Consider the following 19,704-nt stretch of genomic DNA (forward strand, 5'->3'; position numbering starts at 1 on the left):
TGGGTGCACCCCTCATCACCGCAACGAAAGAAGGCCAAGGTTCAACCTTCAGCCGGTTATGGCGACAGTGTTCTTTGACATGGAGGGTTTGCTGCACGTGGAATTCATGCCGAGAGGAACGACGAACAACGCGGCGTCGTATTGTCAAACGTTGCACCGGTTGCGTAAAGCGATTAAGGAGAAGCGCCGGGGAAAATTGAGCGCCGGTGTGTTTTTGTTGCACGATAACGCAACACCTCACAAGGCCCGCCAAATGAGAGAACTGCTGCAGCGTTTCAAGTGGGACGTCTGGCAACATCCACCCTACAGTCCTGACCTAGCGCCATGTGACTTTCATATGTTCGGTAAGCTCAAAAAGGAGCTCGGTGGTCGACGTTTCCAGACCGATGAGGAGGTGAAGGCCGCTGTCTCCGAATGGTTGCAGAACGCTGGAGGAAATTTCTATGTATCCGGTATCGAAAAAATTGGTTGTGCGTTCGCAGAAATGTTTGGAGTCTGTTGGAAACTATGTGGAAAAGTGACGTTACAGTGTATGTCGTTATAGTCGTGTTGCTGTTGTATAGGTGGTGTAATAAATGGCCATAACTGGGAAGTGCAACTTATTTTTTGATCTTCCCTCGTAACAATAGTACATTTACGAAATATGGAGTACGTGGACAGTGACCATGTCATTCTGGAAGTGGGGAAGTACCCATGTTTGTACAATACGCGTCGATGCGGTGCTAAGAAGCTCGGGGGACCCTGCAATAATTGAAAATGGGCCCCTCGTTTCCTGAAGAGGAATGTTACATGTTTATTTCGTAGTAAAAGATTGTATATCATTACAATGAACAGCAACGACACCGACATTTCGGCACTTATAACTGACAATAGATCGTGAAAGGAATTCATTGACAGTCGGTGATATTAACATTAATGTCTGGGTAAAGCTTCAGGTTCTCATGAATAAGGACAAATTTACCCTTCGTTGACCTTTCACTGATAATAAGATGAATCCACCACTTTCTTTTCTTATCAACGCCGCCTCAGTCGTACAAGTAACACGGATAAAGCAACATTCGCTGCAAGATTCAGAACTGAACTAGGTCTTCGGGAACAACAGATGATTACTGCTCTGCAGCAACTGTGCTACAACTGCATTTGCTGCCGCCGCACAGTGGTCTAAACACCGATTCTAGCCGGCAAAATATCCATAAAATCGAAGTCATGAAATCGCTGAAAAATGTTTGGGAACTCATTCTAGACACCCCAGGTACTTCATATCTGCCCAACATAATGTGCTTGGAGTGTGTAACTGGTGGGGAATGAAGCACAAACATGACAATTTTAAAAACTTGGAAAAAATTAAACATTTGTATCTTACTGGGACCAACCAGGATATTGAAGAACCCCTTCTTGGAGGGTATTTGTTGAGTAAATTCACAAGGATAAGTCCTTCTGCACGCGCTAAAAAGACCGTATCAACCAGTTAACTTCTCCATAATTTAGACTTCACTGTACTTCGATTTTACGTGGTTTTCAGGGCCGGAAACCGATGTTATAGGTAGTTATGAGTTACTGATTGATTTAATCGATATTATACACTACACTAAAGATTTTCCACCAAAAATCAACTGCCACTTCTTGCAACGTTTTGTTGCCGGCGGTATTTGCTTATAAGCAACCCGAAAAAAATTCACCAAACTACTATTTCTTATCAGTGTCATTCCCCCCTCCCACCCAGTACCCGCAACGAAACACCCACTGTCTCTGACTCATGGCCTACCGCTCTCCAAGACTTTCTATACCATGGATCTGACTGTATTTTTTTACATTGAAATTTGTTGTTTAAAGGTAGTTTACGAAATACCACGGATGAACAAAAACAAGATGTCAAAGATCGAAAATCCACTATTCAGGAGGCTTTGTGGAAAGAGCTGGGCCTGAAAGTTGACAGGGTTGTTCAAGGGACTGGGACCTCGAACACCAGCAACATCTCAAGAAGGTTCTGTCGCAATCCGAAAAAGGCAGCGGAAGGAACCGGAGTCAGCGAAGAATTATTCATTAGATTTGCTGTTATAATGCAGGTACAACAACAAAACCCAATTCAAATATATTTGGACTTAGTTCCTTCGCTTCACGATATTTATACTCTTCTCTGGGTTTTAGGTTTTGTCCAGCGGTCATCAGGTGAATGATGAGACTTTCAGCGCATACGCTTTAGACACTGCAAAATTCTACGTGTCCTTATATAATTAGTATCCTATGCCTCTGACCGTCCGCAAAGTCTTAGTTCATGGTGCTCAGGTGATCAGATACGCCCTACTGCCAATCGGAAAGCTGTCCGAGGAGGCCCAAGAATCCCGAAACAAGGATTACAGGTCCTTCCGGGAGCACCAGACCAGGAAAACCTCCAGAAAGGACATAAAAACTGATCATAATACACAGTCTCCTGTTTTCGTCGGACCCAGTAGTTACAAGGCACCTCATCAAAGCCGAAATCCACTGGAATAAACTTCCCCCTGAAGTACACGCTTTGCTCGTGTTCGATGAGGACACACGTGAAGGGGAGGCTTCGGCTGAAGAGACTTTCGAAGAAGAGACTTCCAAAGCAGAAGAAGAGGACTTTGAAATGTTAAATACAGGCAGTGAGCCCAAGGCATGACTCGTAAGTAGTCTACTAATAAGTAACATGGCGCTAAAACATCGAAAATTTTTAAATATGACGTAATATAGTCCTATTCCTTTTCAGGTCACCTTCCTCGCCAAATTGGCCTAACTTTTTCAATCATTGATATGTTTTATATCATGGATTTAGGTGACCGATTCTTATGAAAATGAAATCATGATATTTGTCAAGGATTCCATATGTTTTTCTTTCTTTCTAAACCCTGTTCATAGTTTCATTAAAGAGTTAACGGGAGCGTAGCACGCCATTTACCATGAACCCATTCGCGGAATACTAAATTTTGTCCGGCTACCTTAAGTTTTCCGAGTTAGCGGACGCGTAGTGGATCCGCTACTCCGTTAATAGGAAATCGGTTAACAGATTCGTAATCATCGACCTCGAAAACCCCCGAGTATGAATTTTCGTCGGCGTTTGTGAACCCGGAAAGATAATACGATTTATTGACGGCTAGAATCGGTGTTTAGACCACTGTGCGCCGTGTGGCATCAAGCGGAAGCAATTGCCGTGTACAGTTTTCGCTGCTTGCTGCAACTGTATTTACTGCCTCGTGTGCCCTTAGCCCAAGGGGTGATTAAAAAGTATCAGTTCGACGGCAGTACAGCCCTGAATCGGGATGCCAATCAGACATAATCGCCGTGAGAATTGAGGCACTCTTGAAGATCCCCGTGTGATAAAACACCGTATCCTGCTGTGTGAAGAAGTCTGTAACCGCCTGCTGCACATCCTCGTCCGACAGGAAGCGTCGACTTTTCAAGGCATTTTTCAGAGGACCGAAGGCGTGATTATCACATGGAGAGAGATCAGGACTATAGGGCGGTTGTTGTCGTCCGTATTGGATGAGGCTGGCCTCCCAGATTGACCGGTGTGTTTTGTCGAAACGCGACCCGCACGGAACTTGGTGCGCTATTCCACAACGGTGGTTTTCGACAGACATGCTGCCCTATACACAGTATTTATTCTCCGATGGATGTCCACTGCTGTTTGTCCTTCGGCAGCCAAGAACAGAATAACAACACATTGGTCCTGTTTGGACGCATTTAACGCACGGCACGACTGCCACGCTTTGCCTACATGTCCGTGTTTATATACTCGCATCGGAGTCGCGCTACGTTGCATGTCCGCTGCGCAACGCCCTCAAACAGAAACTTTTTGATCACGCCTTATATTTTTCGATTGGGTAAAGCGAGCAAGCTTTTTATCAAACTCATCTTCCAATAAAGTATATTATTGAACGGACGTTACACCTTGAAATCTGTTTGATGCCACTTGGCGATGTAATAGTAAATCTGTAGAATTATAGTGGATCTTCCCTTTGTATTTTAAAACGCAACATGAAGGAAATAAAAATAGTATGGTGATGATGATGATGATGACTCGGCTACTGTGTTCAGGCATTTCAATTTGACCTTATTCAGTTTGGCGAGTGGCGGAGGAGATGAAACACTCTTGTGCGACCTATGGCATAGTATTATAATTTTTTGGTAAAAACTCCAAATGTGTTAGGCTACCGGAGATGTTTTACATGTCTGCACCGTACTACATGGAGTGCACAATAGACTTTCTTTGCCTACAAAAATCCAACTAACTGTGGTCCTTTATTAAATGATTTCAAAAAGTTTGAAATTTATCGGAAATCTTCTTCTTCATCTTTATCTGCTTACCCTCCAGGGTCGGTTTTCCCCTCAGACCCAGCGAAGGATCCCACCTCTACCGCCTCAAGGGCAGTGTCCTGGAGCTTCAGACTCTGGGTCGGGGATACAACTGGGGACGATGACCAGTACCTCGTCCAGGCGGCCTCACCTGCTATGCTGAACAGGGGCACTGCGGGGGGATGGAAGGATTGGAAGGGATAGACAAGGAAGAGGGGAGGAAGCGGCCGTGGCCGTAAGTTAGGTACCATCCCCGCTTTTGCCTGGAGGAGAAGTGGGAAACCACGGAAAACCACTTCCAAGATGGCTGAGGTGGGAATCGAACCCACCTCTACTCAGTTGACCTCCCGGTGCTGAGTGGACCACGTTCCAGCCCTCGTACCACTTTTCAAATTTCGTGGAAGAGTCTGGAATCGAACCCGGGCCTCCGGGGGTGGCAGCTAATCACACGAACCACTACACCACAGAGGCGGCTATCGAAAAATCACCTTTGAAAAATTATTCCAATACCTAATTTCCCTTCCTGTAAAGGAATATTTACCCCAATTTGTCTCCTTGAATTCCAACTTAATCTTCACATCGTGATCTTTCCTACTGTCAAATACTCCAGTCTTACTCTTACTCGTAATTAACGTCATTCCTCGCCATCTCTCCACCGACAACTTGAAACTTATCGCTTAGTCCACTTACTTATCTCCTTACTTCCAAGTAACATTTTTTTACCGGGCGAGTTGGCCGTGCGGCTAGGGGCGCGCGGCTGTGAGCTTGCATCCGGGAGGTAGTGGGTTCGAATCCCACTGTCGGCGGCCCTGAAGATGGTTTTCCGTGGTTTCCTATTTTCAAACCAGGCAAATGCTTGGGCTTAACATTAATTAAGGCCACGGCCGCTTCCTTCCAACTCCTAGGCCTTTCCTATCCCATCGTCGCCATAAGACCTATCTGTGACGGTGCGACGTACAGCCACCAGCAAGAAAAGAGTAACATTTTTGTAACACTACTCTTCTGTCGGAAATCACCAAGATCTAATCGTGCTGCTTTTCTTTGGATCATTTCTACTTCTCAAATGTAGTAATCCTCGTGAGGGTCTCATACACTGAAACAGGGACGTAACCAAGAGGTGGTTACTGGGGGGTTAGAACACTCGCCCCATGGAAATTTTACAAAAATGAAACAAACAGAACCTGACAACAATAAATTAAATAGGCAATCAGAGATATAATTGTAGAACGAACAGATCTGTTGGATATATATTTTCTAAGAAGCCTCGCAACTTGAATGTTAGATTGTAAACTGATCGCACCGTTCGCTGTAGAACTATTGATCTCGATCGTTTTGTTCTTGCTATTTGCTTTACGTCGCACCGACACAGATATGTCTTACGGCGACGATGGGATAGGAAAGGCCTAGGAATTGTAAGGAAGCAGTCGTGGCCTTAATTAAGGTACAGCCCCGGCATTTGCCTGGTGTGAAAATGGGAAACCACGGAAAACCACCTTCAGCGCTGCCGACAGTGGGGCTCGAACCCACTATCTCCCGATTACTGGACACTTGCCGCACTTAAGCGACTGCAGCTATCGAGCTCGGTCGTTTTGTTCTTGTTCTGTATTTTAATGTAAGATTTTACAGTGTACTGCAGTCTAAATATCAACATAATTCACTTGTATCTATGTCCTTATAATGATAAATCTTGCGTGCACGCACCACACACGCACAAACACCTTCATTGTGTTCCGTCATCAAACTATAACACCCCTTCCCCCTCTGCCGATCCTGGCCGCGCTACTGCACTGAAACCATCCTCTAATTGTGGTCTTACCAGTGAATTATACACCCTCCTCTTTGCATCTTTATTACAACTCCTAAATACCCTCATAATGATATCTCTCAAAGCACATTTCCCAGTGGTTCCTAGTTCGTGTTTCATCAGTGATGACCGGGCGAGTTGGCTGTGCGGTTAGGAACGCGCAGCTGTGAGCTTGCATCCGGGAGATAGTGGGTTCGAACTCCACTGTCGGCAGCCCTGAAGATGGTTTTCCGTGGTTTCCCATTTTCACACCAGGCAAATGCTGGGGCTGTACCTTAATTAAGGCCACGGCCACTCTCTTCCCATTCCTATGCCTTTCCTATCCCAGCGTCGCCATAAGACCTGTCTGTGTCGGTGCAACTAAACAAATAGCATCAGTGACTATTGATCCATATATAATATTGAGTGCTGTGTTTAGAGTTCATTTCGGTAACTGCTGGTAACTTTGCTGTTTTCGGTACCAATTTGCACCTTCCTTGTCTTTACAGTTCTTTTACTTCTTTACACTTTTGATGTAGCCACTTTTCTTTGGCATTTCTACATTCTCGACTTATTTAATTTCGAAGTCTTCTGTATTCATTCTCACCGAGAAAGTTGGCCGTGCGGTTAGGAGCGCGCAGCTGTGAACTTGCATTCAGGATAATAATGGGCTCGAAACCCACTGTCGGTAGACCTGACGATGGTTTTCCGTGGTTTTCCATTTTCACAACAGGAAAATACTGGGGTTGTACCTTATTTAAGGCTACGGTCGCTTTCTTTCCACTCGTAGTCCTTTCTTATTCCATCGCCACTCTAAGACCTATCTGAATCAGTGCGACGTAAAGCAACTAAAAAAGGGTAATAATTTTTCCTTTACTTGCATTAACGTTTTCCCATTTCCTTTTTTCCTTAACTTGGAGAGAATAGACTGTGTGATTCAGGGTTGTCTGAACGTGATTGATGGATTTCCTACTACTTCTCAGTGACAGAGCTCTTTACTGTCAACCATTTGGCATTGCCATCCTGTAACAATGTGGCTGTTTCCAAAGCTTCATCTTCTTCTGCCTTTCTAGTTATAGCTTCCCTGAATTATATACATTCACAGTCATCATTTATAGGTGTTCCACTTCGATTTATTATTGGACTTCCTCAATATTTTCCACCTTAACTACAGTTTGATTCTGAACATATTGTGATGTGTGTTGGCATCAGCACCAGATAGAGTCACAGACAGTTTTGTTTGATTTCTGTAGCGATGTTTCACCAGGATGAAATTTATTTGGCATCGATGACGATGTCAAGTGGTCTTTAATGTATATAGGCGTCTTCATGGGGTTATAAAGTCGTTCTTTATTACGTAGCTATCTTGTTTGCAGAAACGTACCGGTCTCTGGTCACTCTCACTTCCTTCTTCCTAACCTAAATAAATTGCCCAACATATGGGCTTTCAGAACCATCACCGACTATGGCGTTTCATTCTAAACTGGTGATGAAAATTGCTCTTGTGTGTTTTTGAAGGAAGTCTTCCAGGTCATCAATACATAACCTCGACTTCCTGATCTTCATTACTAGATGTTGGAGCATAGAATGGTGCAACGATCGTCTTCTGGCAATCAGTTGAGTTTTATTGTCATCATCCAGTGATTCATTACCATCACATCCTTCAGAGCGGCTGTAGTTCCTTGCTGCACCTCCTTGGCCCTTGAGTTTTCCAGAGCACCCCACTTTATAATTACCACTTTGAAATTTCCCTTGATCAAGGTCTCTTATTTTGCATTATACTGTGATCTTCTGCCTCCACTTTATTGATCAATAATTTTTCCGGACTCCGAATTGTACAAATATTCCATGTGACAAGATGTACACAAGGTTTTCACTCGATGGTGACCTGGGAAACCTTACCTCACTTGCCGGGCCCGACTACCATTTGTTGCCGGTTTGCGGAGTTACTGGGTAACATTATCTTTGACATAAATATTTTATGGAATTTTCCTGGGTAATGAAATGAGATGGATTTCCCTTACCTTCCTAACCAGCATTTCGCGATAATTTACACCAGAAATTTTCCACAATCTTTATTACAATATAAAAGGAGCGACTTTTCAAAAAATAATCTTTCTTAATTTTGGAAGGGTTTCTTTCTTTCTCAGCCTATCTTTCCAAACTGATTACAGGTTTATATCGTATATCTCTATCATATACGTTAGTGTAGAAAGCATTAGCCTCATAATTTTCATGATTTTTAGTTGCTGGTGTCTAAACTTCCAAAGAAGTATAGTTGCTGGAAACACCTCCTAAAGATAACAGCGTCTTTTTGAGATAGATAACTTAGAACATCACATCAGAATAATCTCCATCTTTCTCTAATAATTCGTCTTTCCTTTTCTTCTTCAGATTTCATTTTTTGCTTCTGGATTCTTTTCATTGAAAATTTCTGCTTCTTTTAAAAGAATATTATCAATTACAAATGGACAATTCACAACGTTGGTTCCGTATCTTTATTCACAACGTCTTCAGTACATTTATCCTAGTTGTTACGCCATAATCTTGAACATCTTGATATCATCCAGATTAACAAGAGCATTTTTTGGTATTCTTTCTCAAATGCAGTGATTGAAAATTCCATTGGGATTACTGTTAACAGATTGCAGCACTCGTCTTAAAACACGAAATTTTCTGCGATATGCTCAAGTAGACCACCAATGACATCCAGTGTGGGCGTGGCTCACAAAACACCATTTTTCAACGACCATTTCAAGGTAGGTAGTAGAACTATAGATACTCCAATGAACTATATATATTGAACCAGACAGGGGCATGATCCAAGGACCTTAGGTTGATATCGATCTCCGTAATTACGCACGCGATGCTATTAAAGGGAAAGAACGCAGAAAATGATTAATATTCATATCATTAATAGAGGTCATACCGAAACTAATTAATATTCATACCATTGAGATGGATAAATTGTGTATTTTAAAATTATTCTACGAGATTTCTTTGTCTGCGACTTATTGCGCAGTATTATCCTTTGTGTAGCGGGGGCCCTGCAGATGAAGCCAAGCCAACTTAGACCCGGGAGGGGTTACGAATGGGGATTCCCTGTGACATCACTCGAGAGAAGACATCCCTCCTCAAGACTCACAGAATGAGGGGAAACTAACTTTTTCGAAACGGAATATAGAAGCCATCTTGGAATCGGACTGGCCAACTTAATTACCTACGAGGTAGAAAATTAATAAAACTCGCATTAGGGGCTCATCTCCCGATTTAAAAGGGATAAATGTTACTGGGACATTTATTTAGAGTGTTTAATGTCCTCTTCCGTGATAACTTTCAGCAGAAGAAAGAATACTGTGTTGTTTCTGCGTGGAAAAGTACTGAGGCCATCTGGTTAGTCTCATGACACGTCCTCGACGGAGGGACTTCACCCCGTGTGGTAGGGGAAGCAGAACATATTTTAATTAATTTAAAGAGATTCACCGAAGGATAATTGAGTGGTTATGTCTCAATCGCACCAACTAGATACTGGTCACCGGTCACCCGCACTATTTTACCTCGAGTACGCCGGGAATAGGCGCTACGCAAATTAGTGGAAGGGGTATCGCTCCCTAGTAAAAACTACTGCGGAAGGGACAAGGGTCAGTCTGGACTGGTGGCTTACAGACGGCGAAGCTATGTGCATTCGAGCTTCCAGCGATCTTTTGTTTGGGTGAATTTAAATTTAATTTACAAGTGAAATCGCGTACTGTGCGTAAATATTGCAGAGATTGGATAGACGCGATGCTAGTGTCTAAACTTTAAAGATCAGGGACGTGTCGCGAACATTAAATATAATTTGTAATAATATTATTATTATTACTACGGCGCTACTGTGTCGAGTAGTAACAAAGGTACGCGGAATCCGATACTGAACCGCGGATTGCGGAGTGAGGTCCGATATCGTGGCTGGACGTTCACACTGAATGTAACTAAACAAATCTTGGAATAAATAGTGACGTATTGTGTGCCTCAGGAATACTGCCAGCGGTTTCGTCAACCTAGAACAATGGACTCCCGGTTGGAAAGAAGAATGGTGCCTCCAGTAACTGCTTTGGTGCCTATGGGTCAGCACTAAACCAGCAATGGACTTCCTGAGCTGACAACGGGTCATCGAGTGATGGAGATGAGTATCAATCATATTTAATATGACGTAATCAGATTGGGCGGGGAACAGTTATCATTACCTGACGCTATAATGTTAGAGATTGTAACTCTAGATGTAGATGTGCTACCATGATACCCGTAGCTTCTATTTACTTTATTTAATTAGTAACACGTCTGAGCAATCAATTGTAAATAAAGGGGTAATACGATAAGTTTGCATGCAGTAGTAGATTGACTTAATCATTTTATTTGGGGAAACTTGTAATTATTGATGCGTCAGGAAACCAATTTTTAGTAATTCAGAGTAATTCAAGTTAGGCTGTAGTTAGTCAAGCGTTGATAATGCATGGCTGGTAAATAGTGTAATTTTATTCCGTGAGCACCCAGAACTACGAGATATGACTTCGGAACTGACACCATAGGCCTCCACTGACATATATTTAGATAGGAAGTGTACGATTTTAATTGGCAGGCTTATCACAATTTAAGTGCAAATTGAGGAATATTTAATTCATAATTGTATTACCGTGTGACGATTTTATCAGAAATCACAATTTAGATATGGATTAATTACACCGTTATTACGAGGAAGTTAATTATGATCACGCAGTATGGTCTAATTTCCAGGTAAGTCGTGTAGGGAGATAGTGTAATGATGAACCCAATAATAATAATAATAATAATAATAATAATAATAATAATAATAATAATAATAATAATAATAATAATAATAATAATAATAATAATAATAATAATAATAATAATAATAATAATAATAATAAATTGTAGTTATGGTAATCATGCAAGTATTGGTATCATAGAAACCGGTGTCGCGTCGCGGGATCATGATATTGTAAACGAATGTGTGTGTTGAATTGAAGTGAAGTATTGAGAGCCGATGTAATTTTGTTTAATGAACAATGAAGCTCAGTTTATTAGTGAACGATCCCCGAGATGGGGTGTTTTGTTAAGAAAGGGCGTTATGCCTGTGAAGGCCGAGGCCATTGACCACCCGCCGTGCAGGGGCTGGGGCAGTTGACCTAGTGAGGAGAAGTGTTGGTTTTTTTTGTATGCTCGTCCGCTCGTATAAGGGGGAGCCTTGAGTTAAAGAGAACGAGGGCCGGAAGAATCGCCTAATAATGGAATATTCAACACGCCAGAATGATGTAGTCGCTAATAAATGACACGGCGATTGTTACCAGTACTTGTTAGTTTACTGTCATTACACACTTGAGTATAATGTAGCTTAGGGTTTTCAGAGTCCCACCTCCATCCAAAGGGGTGTCAGTTCAGTTCCCGACAGCGGCATTGGTACCCCAATGCTCAACCGAAGGCTGGATGTCTCACGTGTTTACTGTATATAATTTGTGTTCTCTGAGTGTTTATGTATCTTGTTGTGATTATAATTGAGTTGCCGATGGTGCTGACCATCGGGGTGGTGAATTTTTTACAAGTGAGGGTCGGTTCAAACCCGGGCGTTTGTTCCACATTTTTATGAGTTCCTTCTTGGTACTTCGTTGGGGAATGGTTGTGTGTTTAGTATAGGGATTGCTCAGATTCGTTGCATGCATGTTAATCCTATTGGTCAATGATATCACATAGCCTCAGTGTCTATGATAAGTGTTTTTCCGTTCGAATCTCGTCATAATGGATCGCTCTGCGATAGATAATACTCGGATCCATCACATACGACTAAAAGTCGATAACAAACAACAACAATTGATAATAATCCATGTAATTCATTTGTATATAAATGCGTCATTACCATCATCATCATTAAGGCCTAATAAACCACTTGTATTAATCTAAACTTTAACCCGAATGTGTTCTCATTGTAATTAGGTATGATCCGTCTCCTACCCTGTATGCCTTTAAGCTAAGTCTAGTTAAGCGCCTATTTGTTTTATTCCAACCCGTTAACGCCCTGTAGATATCATGCCGGAGCCATTATGTGTAGGGACGGGTGCAATATATATATATTCAAATTCGAAGAGGCAGTAGGGAATTTTACAGGGTAATTTTTTCATCACGTAAGGCTCCGTTGTCTTTAACGTAGCGACTTTAATCTCACATTTTATATTTTATCCAGCGTCCCCTTTATCGGCTCTACTTACTATCAAACGAACAAGAAGGTGGCTCATGGGGGCTTTTGAATAGCTCTGTCGAGTGTGATATAATAATAATAATAATAATAATAATAATAATAGTAATAATAATAATAATAATAATAATAATAATAATAATAATAATAATAATAATAATAATAATAATAATAATAATAATAATAATAATAATAATAATAATAATAATAATAATAAGCCTTTGCTGGCGGAACCTAGTGTTTACAGTGCACTATGTTTTCTGGTATAGGCTAGAGCAATTTTGTTACTTTCATTGACATGTCTCAGTCTTGTCCTTGACTTTGAAAATATGAAAGTGACTGAGGTATGAGTGATGCTAGTAATGCCATTCCTTATGCAGCCAGTCTCTGCCATGAATGGTGTGAAAATGTTGCTCGTAGGTTCAGTTGATGCTTGCATTTCAGTGGACTTTGCAGACTGACATGTAATAGCAACTTCTGGCTCGGCGAGGAAAGCAACGGGAAACTACCTCACTCCTCATTTCCCTAGTACGCCTCTTCATTGATGCCTAGAAGCTGATGGCGGAGCTGTTGAGGATCCGACCAGCGTTGGGGCTGACGACTGAATATACAATAATAATAATAATAATAATAATAATAATAATAATAATAATAATAATAATAATAATAATAATAATAATAATAATAAGGAAATGAAAATCCACAGCCTGTTTCCATCATTCGACCGGGTCAGGAGCGGAATAAATGAAGCCTCCATCTTGCGGCGAGGATAGGAATTGTGCCGACTGCCGAAGAATGTCGCACTCCTCTGGGGCAGTGATTAATGAACGACAGATGAAATGAAATTATATTGGAGAGTGTTGCTGGAATGAAATATGGCAGGGAAAACCGGAGTAAAACTTGTCCCGCTTCCGCTTTGTCCAGCACAAATCTGACATGGAGTGACCGGGACTTGAACCACGGAACCCAGCGGTGAGAGGCCGGTGAGCTGCCGCCTGAGCCACGGTGGCTCCTAAATAATAATAATAATAATAATAATAATAATAATAATAATAATAATAATAATAATAATAATAATAATAATAATAATAATAATTGTACCGGTTGGTACACCCATGCGCCGCACATTTGAATTTTCCGCCTTAAAGTACTCCTCTACAGCTAAAACTCTGAACTTTAAAACTGAATTAATTCAACCGTTTATCAGAAGATGTCACTGTGTTAATTTCGAATTTGTTTTGTTTACTAATTATCAAGAAGTGTGGACATTCTCTCACATATGTCTCTACCAAAAACTATGATCATGCACCCTGGTGCGAAGTGACGGAACTTTTCTTGAAGATATTTTATACTCATAAGTTTTCCTATAACTAAATTTCGTTCTTTCATTTGTGGGTTGGCAATATAAATCTTTTCTTTCCACCAGTTTTGAAGTTAGCCAATCAATAATTTCTGTCAATAATTTTCAGCCAATTGTGTCCTTCTTCCCCAATTTCTGATGTGTAAATTTTAGTTAGCCAATAAACGCATGTGGGTGTGTCTTAATTATTCATGAAAGGTCTCGAATCTTCCCCGAGAGTATAAAAAACTGCTAATTTTCTTGTCTCTCGGCCACTCGTACAACATCTAGCTTAGTGTATGGAAGTGTAGCAGGAGGCGGGAAGCGCCTCTTTCATCCGCCAGCAGCTCTTCTACAAGGTAATGGCTTTTTAACATCTTTATTTCTTGCTGGCTCAGCAGTTTAGCCCTCGGGGAAGGTCCGAAACACTTTTAATGTAACCTACCTTTCTAAAAATGTAACTCAGTGCCGGCTTATGTAAAGGTTTCTTATTACTTTAAGTGTAAATCGGGGATAGAGAGTGCTTTACCCTCTCGAGCTCCCCTTCATTTTGAGTTGAGGTGACTACGTTTTCATAACCGATTTTCTACTCTTAATGTATTAAAATTTTCTTATACGAGTCACCTTCCTAGTTTGGGAATACGCCCTGTGTCATCGGCCTAGTGCCCCTTAGGTTTTATAAGGTTTTTTGTAGGACCGCAAGCAACGCCTCCATTCATATTGGTATTTTGGGCCATTTAATTAACCTATTATCTTTCCTTTAAGGCCCTGTAGGCTGGGTACGAGATACCCCCGTTTAGTTCTTGAAATTGCGCCTCGATGGCAAGTGATTGTAAAACATTGTATTGCCTTTAATAGGCTTGAAAGATTGTGAGCGGGTCAGCTCTTTATGGTGTTTTGAAAGGTGCCTCTAGGAGGCTTGATATTACTAGGTGGGAGCAAGTGCTCCATGTAATGAGGGGTTTTCTGCCCTTTTGGTAATTTGTGGTTGTGAGCTGAGAGGTCAGGAATTATAAACTTGGAGCTCGAAGCCCAGTTCTTGTAATGATCTCCTAAAACTTGTAATTCGTTGTACCTGATTTTGGCTTGTTGTTGATTTGCTACTTGTTTAATTTTTGAAAGTCTATATGAAAATTGTTAAGTTCTGAAAATATAACCTTTATTGAAATTTGAATTCATCTTTCGGCTTTGTTCTTAGACCTATTCCATACCGCACCTTCTTTCACCTCTGCCTTCCACGGATAACTCCGTAACAACAACAACAACAACAACAACAACAACAATAATAATAATAATAATAATAATTTTGTGTGGCTATTAGTAGCCTGGTGCAGCCCTTTTAAGGTGGACCCCTGCCCCCTCCCCAACGAGGGAGGGTGGCGTTTGCAGTGTACAGGAAACTACGTGTTATTGTAGTAAAGGTGTGCGAATTGCAGGGATGTTGCGGACAGAACACATACTCTGTCCCGGATCGAAGGGAATTAAGCATGTCAGGTTAAATTCTCCGACCCGGCCGGGAATAGAACCCCGGGCCCTCTGAACTGAAGAGCACTACTCTGACCATTCAGCTAAGGATCCGGATATAATAATAATAATAATAATAATAATAATACTAATAATAATAATAATAATAATAATAATAATAATAATAATAATAATAATAATAATAATAATAATAATAATAATAATAATAATAATAATAATAATAATAATAATAATAATAATTGTACCTGGAGGTACACCTCATCTCCGCTCATTCAAAAGAAGCGCCTTAATGAACTCTATCTATCCAACAAAATGTGAAACTGCCACTACATGAAGTTGGGACTTTAATAAGAAGATGTCACGACTGAAGTATTGAGTAACTGTGTTATTGTGAAGTTGTCTAAACTGACTGAATTTATTCGCCTTGTGTTTGTTTACTTCAAGAAGTTTGAACTTTTCTCCGTATATGGCAGTACAAAAACTAAGGTCACGTACTCTGGTGCAAGGAAGAACTATTTGTTATTGAAATAAATTTTGTGTTTATAGGATTTCTCAAGTAAATCAACTTTCATTTATTTTTTATATATATTTCAAAGTTTGCAACATTTCTCTCTCATTCCGCAGTTTTTTTGAATGTGACTAATCACTAATTTTCTGTACTTATTTTTCAGCCTATCACAGGCTTCTTCTTGGTTTTTGAGTGTAAAATTTGCCAATAAAATTGAGAGGATGTGTCCGGATTAGTTCAGAATCCTCTCGAACCTTCCCTTCGGGTATATAAACTGCGGCTGCTCTGGCTACCATGTCTCACTGATCGTCGTCTTTCTGAGTGTATGTGTTAAGACGGGAGGCCGGGTGCCTCATTCTTCGGCAGGCAGAGCAACAGCCAGGCAATGGCCATCTAAATTCTATTTTTCTAGCGCTCTCTGCAAACTTATCCAAGGGGAAGGTCCGAATTTCTAACTATGTAACCAACATTTTCTAATATGCACATTTTCGTTCGCCTAATGTAATATTTCATAAAGTCTTTAACTGTAAATCGGGGATAGAGAGTGCGTTACCCTCTCGAGTTCCCCTTCAACTTGGTTCGAGGTGACTACGACTTTGTGACTGTTTTCTTCTTTTCCGTAATGCATTAAATTAACCTTCATTCGTGTCACCTCAGTAGCTTGGGATTAGCCCCTGTATTACTGGGCCAAGAGCCCCGATAGGATTGCATTCTTCATTTAGGAGTGCAAGTATATGCCTCCATTCATTAAGTGTTCGGGCCATTAATTTAACCTGTTATTCTTTTTCCACGAAGGCCCAGTAGGTTGGGTACTTGATACCCCTGTGTAAAACCATTTCCATTGTAAATCGTGCTTTGAGAGGCCAGAGATTGTAAGCTGTTGATGTAATGTTGCCTTGAGTAGGTGGTAAGAAATGGAGAACATGTAGGCTCTTTTCTGAGTTTTTGTAATAGTGAGGGGCGCCTCTGGAAGGCTAAAGATTGTAACTTCGGAGGAAGTGCTCTTGAATTTGCGAGATTTCTATCCTTGTCTAAACAATACCTCGTTTGAAATTGTAAACGCGTTAACTAAGGGCTCGAAGCCCAAAATTGTTAAATTCCCTATTCTGGGGTGTTCCACCCTTGTAACTGAATTGGCATTGTACCAGTGATTTCATTGTTATTTCACCTAGTGAAAATTTGTTAAGTTTGTTTTTTGAAAGAAATATAACCTTTATTTAAAGTCTTAATTAAAATTTTGATATCGTAGTTCGACCCATTCAAGCCCACACCTTCTTTCATCTCTCTGCGTTCCACAGATACTCGGAAAAATAATAATAATAATACATTTTGATTATAGCTTACAAGGATGAGATAAGGCGATACCAAGAAGGGAGAATTAAGCACTATATTTTGCAGCAAAATTAGAAAATTTAAAAGAAAATGTAAATCGTCTCACGGAAAATGTGTAAGAGAAGAAGATAAATATTTGGCAATCGATTGAAGTCCGATCGAACATGTGAAACATTAGGTCTTTGACGTTTTTCGTCAGGAAATTATTGACATCTGTATAATTTTAAAGGAAACTGAAAGACATTTCAATGGCAGATAGTTTTATATCAAACACATTTCTCCCTTTGTAGCTGATTGTCTCAGTTGTCCCCCCTGTGAGTGGTAGACCTCTTATCGACTTTCCTCGATTTCCTCTTAAAACAATAACCACCACAACCACTACCACCACCACCACCACCACCACCATCACCACCACCACCACCACCACCACCACCACCATTGTCTCAGTTGAGCATTTTACTTGACCGTTAACAAATTATGTTCTTCCTTCGCAGTCACCATTTATTGAAACAGAACGGATTATTTTAGAGTTATTCCCCACCAATGTCTATGCACCTTTTCCATCGTTCCGAAAGTTTCCATTTTTGCACAGTAAATCCGTCTTCGAGGGTATCTCGGAGTCACTGCTAGATAACCGCCCGAAACTCGTCGTTGGAGGTAAACTTCTTATCTCGCATGGCTTCTTTCATTGCTCAGTCGCTAGGGGCAAGATCCGGTGAATATGGCGGATGAGGCTGCGCGCTGTATCCTAGAGCGCCTAGGTAGCAGTGATCTGCCGATTTCCATGTGGCCGTGTATTGGTGCTGCTTCCCAACATGCGGCTGCTAGTCTTGTGTGAATGTTTGAAGCATCTACTCCTTCACTCCAGAGACACTACACACTCCACCGTTGCCCATGATTCTTTATTTCCATTTTGTCTGAGCATTTTCCAGGAATGCACCCGCACATTGGCACGAATGACGCAGCAAGCACTGTTCTACCTGCGTGCAGCACAAACGTCATGCGGTCACCATAGGCGGCTCTATACTATGCCTTCCCACATACACCAGGCACGCATTTGAAACTGCTACTTTTTTGATTTAGGGAGGGTGCGTTAATCATTTTTGAACGCACTACATATTTCCTAAGAAAGGCTAACGCTATGTTTTGTATACAGTGTGCAATGCACGACTTGAAGTAAACGTCTTATCGAAAGACTTTTACGTTGACTTTGGTATTTTGTCTACTTTAGGATTTTAAAACCTGTTCTATAACATCCTGTAAAAATGTTTGATTGTGTAATGGCATTTAAATATAATTGCGCATATGTTGCCACACCCACCTTCTGTGGCATACTTACTGTAGCAAAATTTCTCACTACAAAATTTAGACATTCAGATATCACTTACATCCTGTAGTTGGAAGGAAGAGTTCTTGGAATTATGAAGACAGATTTAAGAGATTTAGCTGTTCATGAACTCCCCGAAAGGCGTCTTCATGGACAGTTACAAAATTGCAATAAATATGTTAACAGGGCTGTTTGGAACCAGGCATGCAGGTTCATGATTCTGTGTCGACCTTCTATTGTAGAAATAACTGAAAAAAGCTGGATTACGAAGAAGCTATGAGCCAATCCTGGAGAAAGTATGGTGAGAGGTTTTCGGGAGTTGGATTTTGAAATAAAGGGACAGAAAGATCGGTGTCTTCCATCGTTAAAAAAAAAAGCAAGAATGAGGGAAATTAAGAACGCGTTAGTGGTTAAGAGCAATCTTCCAGATGACTTTCAGTTTACATTTTAGTTACCGTACTTTTCAGACGAATTCCTTCTATAAATACTCCATTGTCTGAGAATGTTTAATCCTAGCCAAGTGAAACTTTGTGTGCAGATGTATTGTATTTAGTTACAGGTTTAGCATCTAAAAACTGGGAATATATGTTTTGAAATTCTGAATTAGAAATATTTAAGCTTAAAAGACCTTAAATTTTTATACATTTTTCCTGGAATTTATTAAAAATATAGTGTTTACTATTCATGCAAAATGTATGTACATCTAAGTGCTATAGATTTTTGGGGAACTGGACAGAAATAGCAGCCAATTTACATTGCTTAGAAAGGCTGGGGGAGGTTCCTTAAGGAATAGTTCGCTGAAGACGTATTTAAGGGTCTTAAAACACAGAACTGTGCAGGTCACTAAATGTGAGGAACAAATGCACATACAGTAATTAGTTCGCTCTCTTACCTGGTCCAGGAATATTAACTCGAACCAATGATGTCAGACGCCTTCCACACTGTAGAATCATTCAGGACTTGTAAGTTTAAATATTTTTTTATAGTTATGCTTTCAGAAGAAGGTAACAATAGCACTTCATAATTTAAGCATTTTATTTAACACAAACATTACAATTAAAAAATTATTTACATTCAACACTTTATATCATATTTTAATAAAGGGTTAAGGTTGACAATTTTTAGTCATTTATTCAGTTTATTTACATATACATAATTATTTATTGATTATTTTACATACACATGGTATTATTTAGCTGCTTTCAGGGATTCTACAGGGATTGTACAGTTTTAAGGAAGCCTTTTGAGTGTGTAGTTGTGGGGAGACACATCTATCACTTTGATGTTTAACATGTCAAGAATACTGTCAATTGTTTATCGGAAGTAAACGCACATGGATCCTATTATATCACATTTATACTGCATC

Source organism: Anabrus simplex, chromosome 8 (assembly GCF_040414725.1).
Source record: "Anabrus simplex isolate iqAnaSimp1 chromosome 8, ASM4041472v1, whole genome shotgun sequence".
In the NCBI taxonomy this organism is placed as follows: domain Eukaryota; kingdom Metazoa; phylum Arthropoda; class Insecta; order Orthoptera; family Tettigoniidae; genus Anabrus; species Anabrus simplex.